Below are 5,801 nucleotides of genomic sequence, written 5' to 3' on the forward strand. Positions count from 1 at the left end.
CACTCCCCCATTCACTGTTATCAAGTCAATTATGACTCACAGTGACTATCAGGTTTCAAAGACTGTACAGTGTAAAGAGATGCGACAAGACTGCCTGCCTGCCTATCAGAGAGACTTTGGTGGATCCAAACCACTGGAGATGTACAACCTTTAGCTTAGTAGTGCTCCTGTCTACAGATTAGGGTACTTTTGCTGTATTGTGTACCTTCGAGTCATAACTGACCCATAGTTGATCCTCCAGCAAGTTTTCAGTGAAAATTAATTGCACAGGAGGAGATGGCCCATCTTTCTCCCATGGAGCAGCTGGTCGATTCAAACCATGCATCTTTACGATTGCAGTGCTTCTAGCCACTAGGCCACCAGTGCTCCTACAAAAATAATTGTAGGATTTGAAAAGTTAGTGTTAAAAACCTGGATAATACATTAAGTAGGAGCTTAAGGCTCTAGGCCCAGAGAATAAAAACGTGTTTATCTCATGTTGCTTTTGTCAATGTAGATACGCTTACCAGAGAATCTTGGATTTAATTTGCTTTTGAAGCTAATTGTGGTTCTAAGATTTTCCTTATTTACGTGAGGGAAACTGAAAAATGTTGGTTGACTGATTATAGCTTAAATGTAAGAAATTCCTTGATATTATATAGAAGAACTCTACTGACATTACAAAAATAAAATAAAAATGAGTGTTAGAAAGGATTTATGATCTGCTCCCCAAACCCTTAACCATGTTTACCAAGAAGTCCTGAGGACACTTTGGTCACGAGCACATGGAGAAATAGATTTTCATTTCACATTCCCCAAAACCTTGAATCAAGTTCAGTACCTTTTTCTCTCCAACTGCACATCTAGTCCATCAGCAAGTCATATTGGTTGTGCCTTCAAAACACATCCATAATCTCATCACTGCTGCCTCACTGGCTCACGTTTCAGTTGCCTCTCTCCTTGATTACTGCTCTGGGATCTTGTGGAGAACCATCAGGTTTTCAGAGGCAGTTAGCCCCATGGGAGGAGATTGTTCATCCTTCTCCTGAGGAGCAGCTGATGGCCTTGAACCATGTGCCTTTGGGGTGCAGCACAACTTCTTGCCACAAGGCCACCAGAGCTCCCTAGGATGTAGTGGACAGAGTCTCCCAAACTATGCTGCATTGAAAAACAAGGAGCTCATGAAATATTATTCAAAATGGGTGACCCTGGAGGACATTATGCTGAGTGAAATATCTCAGACACAGAAGGACAAATACTGCATGGTGCCACTGTTGTAAAAGGGGACTGACATCGGGGTTGGGGAGAGACTGAGAAAGATGGGATAAATTATGTATACTGAATTAAAACAGATGAAGGAGAGAACTGTTTAAAAGGGATATATGATTAGGTATTATTGTCATGGCAGGAGTCCAGATGAAGGCTGCACAGTGGAGTGGACTTGGGGGGAGGAATTGTACAACTATGGAAGAATTTTTCTTTTACTTTTCAAAGAGAAGAACAAACTTGAGGAGAGTGGTGGGCAGGGAGAAAAGTGCAAGAATGAATGAACAGAAATCCAAAATCTCTCTAAATTTTCATTAAAATGAATAACAATAAGAAAAAAGTGGGGGGAAAAAGGAAGTTTGGAAGCAAAGTTTGTAGGTTAGGTTAAAGGCATGGGGAAGGGCTCATGTTTATTTAGTGCTTTTAGGAGGGAAGAGAGGGGTTCTTCTAGAGAAGGAGATATGATGCAAAGCAAGAGGTCTGCACACCCGGCCTTCAAGATGGAGGCTTGGTAGATGCTTAGTCATTGTGAGACATGCCCGGCAGGGCCCCCTCCTCAGTGCAGCTGTCTCTAGAAAGTCATTCAGCAGTTACTCTTTTTATCTCAGAATACAGACGGCACTAGAAAATTCTTGCAGTCAATTCAAAATGGGAAATTTAAAAAAAAATTAAAGGTCATTAGGAAGAAACACTGGGGCTGCCTGCACTAAACTAGCCCAATTCCAGGATGCCCACGTGGAGTGGACGTGTCCCCAGGCCTTGGTCACTCCTAGCGGGTCTCCTTTATCTAAACTGTCTCATCTATTGTGTTAATGAAAATGGCCCTGATGTTAATGGCTCATTTCTACAGAAGACTGATTTCTTTAAAACTCTAATGTCCAGAGAGAATGTTGAAACTCCATGAAATAGCTGCCTGGGCAATTTAGAAGGTCAAGGAAAAATCTAAAGTTTGTTTTTAAGATTGTGTCTGAACTCAGATTCAGAAACACAACAATGCACTTTCTACTACTCATGTGCTCAGTGCTCTGAAGTGTAAAGCCTAACCTAGCCTGTGTCAGGGTGATGAGTTTTGGCGTGTGTATACATAGTTAAGCTGTCACCACACTAAGATAATGAATGCAACCACAAACGAATGGATTGAGAAATTATGGTACATTCACACAATAGAATACTATGCAGCACACAGGAGCAATAACTTTGTAAATTATTACCTAACTTGGGAAGGACTGGAGAGCATTATGCTGAGTGAACTAACTCAGTCCCACAAGGATAAATATTGTATAAGACCATTATTGTAGAATGAGTATAAGTATCCAGGAGGGGTGGGAGAGGCTGGAAGCAGAGGGCTGTGGAGGTACAGGGGGAAGAGGGAATTAATCATTGGGTTGTACAATTTGATCGGTGGGGGGTGGTTGTGTGAAGGAAATTGAAAGAATTTGTTTGAATTTATATTAGAATTTTATAAATAAACTAATGAAAAGAAAAAAAATTTTAAAAGGATAATAAACACAATTATGCCAAATATGTCATCATACTACTTTGTAATACAACATTTCATGCTAAGGAAATAATTCAAGAAGCTAGTTGAATTACTAAATCTAAAGGCAGATTTGTATCCACCAGTCACTCCAAGGGAGAGCTATGAGTAATCTCTTGTCATGCGATTCACAGCCTTCTGAAAACCCACTGAGTCAATTCTGACTTGAGGGCAATGAGTTTTTGAGAGGACAATAACAGCAAGTATGAAGAAGGTTGTAGTTCTGATCTTTTGCAGAAAGCCCTTCCAGTGTGTTCCACTTTCCTCCAGCATGCTTGTATCATCTGCATCACACAGGTTGTTGATGAGTCTTCCTCCAATCCTGATGTCACACTCTTCATATAGTCTAGCTTCTTGAATTAGTTGCTCAGGTACAGAGAAAGCACATAAGCTTAATGCACGCCTTTCTTGATTTAAACAATGTACTGTTCCCTTGTGTTGTTTGGACAGCAGCTGCGGGGTCTATGTGAAGGTTTAACATGAGCACAATTAAGTATTCTGGATCCTCATCCTTCTTACTGTTATGATTTGTTATGAGTCACACAGTCAAATGCCTTTGCATAGTTAATAAAATGCAAGTAAACATCTTTCTGGTAGTCTCTTCTTTCAGTCAGCAATGATGTCATCTTTATTTCATGACTTCTTCTGAATCAAGCTTGAACTCCTGGACATTCCCTGACAATGGACTGTTTTAAAGTCTTCAGCAAGATTGCACTCACTTGTGATACTGAGGACGTTATTTGATAATTTCTACAGTTTGTGACATCATCTTTCCAAATTTCTTGGCATTAGCTAGTTATCATGTTCATGATAGCATCTGTTTGTTGAAACCGTATTGTCATTATTCTATCCATTTCTGGACCTTGTGGTGTTTGGTGGTTTTTTTTTTTTCTTTTGCTAATACCTTCACTGTAGCTTGAACTTCTTCCTTCATTACTGTTAGTTCTTGATCATATACTACGTCCTGAAATATTTCACTGTCAACCAACTGTTTTTGGTACAGTGACTCTGTGTAATCCTTAGGTTTTCTCTTGATGCTTCAATATTTCACACACAGAATCCTTTAGTATTGCAACTTCATGCTGACATTTATTTTCTGTTCTTTCAGCTTGAGAGAAATTCCAAGCATGTTCTTCCATTTGGTTTTCCTTGCATATTTCACTCTAATGCTTGACTTAGTCTTGTCAAGTCAAATCGAGTTTCCTATGAAATCTTCTTTCCATCTCTCTTAAATCACCATTTCTTTCCTTTATTTTGGCCTCTCCATGATGTTCTAGTGTATTCAAAGTCTATTCTGTTATCTGTTTTTGTCTTCCCTTTTGCCTTGTCTTTGTATATAACATTTTACTTTATTTGTGAATGATGTGATTGACATCATCCCACAACTCATCTGGACTACAGCCTTCTATATGGATTATAACTCAATATCAAGGAAATAAAAATCTATACCAGTGGGCCAATAGACAACATCATGATAGATGGAGTAAAGAATGTAGTTTTCAACAATTTTATTTTGCTTGGAGTCACAATAAACCCCAATAGTAACAGGAGTCAAGAAATCAAAAGACATGTTGTATTGGGGAAACCTATTGACTGAGATCTCTTTAAAGTGCTAAAACTCAAGGATGTCAGTTTAAAGACTGAAGTGTACCTGATGCAAGCCATAGTCTTTTCAATTACTTGTTATGCATCTGAAAGTTGGGCAAAGAATAATGAAGACTGAATTAAAATAGATATCTTTATATTGTAGATGGAAAAGAGGATATTGGATATCCCATGGACTAGCAAGAAAACAAACAAATTGATTTTGAAAGAAATACAGCTAGTCCTTAGAGGCAAACATAGTGAAACTTTATCTAATACACTTGGAGTATCTTGTCAAGAGGGGCAGTCCTTTGAACAAGATATCATAGTGGGGAAAGTAGAAGATCATCAAAAGAGAGGAAGATCGTCAACAAGACAGATTGACTCAGTGACTGTAACACTGAGCTGGAGCATCTCAGAGACAATGACGGTTATAAAGAGCGGGAGCATATTGAAGATTGTGATGATGATACAAGATAATGTAACATTGGCATCTGTTGTTCATAGGGTTGCTACAACTTGTAGTCAACTCACTGACCCCTAACTGAAGCGTAAGAAGAAGGGACCTCTGGCTGCCTAGTGAATAAGGTGTTGGGCTGCCAATCCAAAGGCTAATGGTTTGAGTCCACCAGTTACTCTGAGGGAAAAAGGTCGGTTATCTCCTCCAGTGAAATTCACAGCCTCTAAGAACTCCCTGGAAAGTCAGCTATGCATGGGTCTTGACAAAATGACAAAGAATTTGAGTGAGTTTGGATATGAAGAAAAACTCAGCAACAAGATTCGTGGAAGATTTGTTAACAACATCCTGCAACATGCAGATGACACAACATAGCTTATTGAAAACAAAGACGACTGTGGCACTTGCTGAAGAAGCTCAAAAAATACATATTTTAGTATAAATTACGCCTAAACAGTAAGAAAGCAAAATTCTTCTTAACTGACTTGATATCATAATAAATGGAAAACAGATTGACATTTTCAAGAATTTCCTTTTACTTCATGGATCTACAATCAACAATCATAGAAACAATCATCAATAAATTAAATGGCATGTTGCAATGAGCAAATTTATTTAATTTAAAGGACCTCTTTAAAATACTGAAGAGTAAGGCCAGGACTTGGAAAACTAAGATGTTCGTGACACAGACTATAGTATTTTCAGTCACCTCATCTGTATGTGAAAGTTGGACAATGAGTAAGGAAGGCTGATGATGAGTTGATGCCTTTGAATTGTAGTGTTGACCAAAAAAATATCAGTGATGATCAAAAGAAAAAAAAATCTGTCTTAGACAAAATACAGCCAGTTTTCAGTAAACTGGCAGATTACTTAGAAGCTTATTTCTTATTTATTTTTTTTGCTGGTTTTTTTTTATATTTTATTAATTTTCATAAACATTTACAGAGATTTTGGGTTTCCATTCATTCATTGTTGCAC

The sequence above is a fragment of the Elephantulus edwardii genome, unplaced genomic scaffold (assembly GCF_000299155.1).
Source record: "Elephantulus edwardii isolate Elephantulus edwardi_28Jun2011 unplaced genomic scaffold, EleEdw1.0 scaffold00062, whole genome shotgun sequence".
In the NCBI taxonomy this organism is placed as follows: Eukaryota; Metazoa; Chordata; class Mammalia; order Macroscelidea; family Macroscelididae; genus Elephantulus; species Elephantulus edwardii.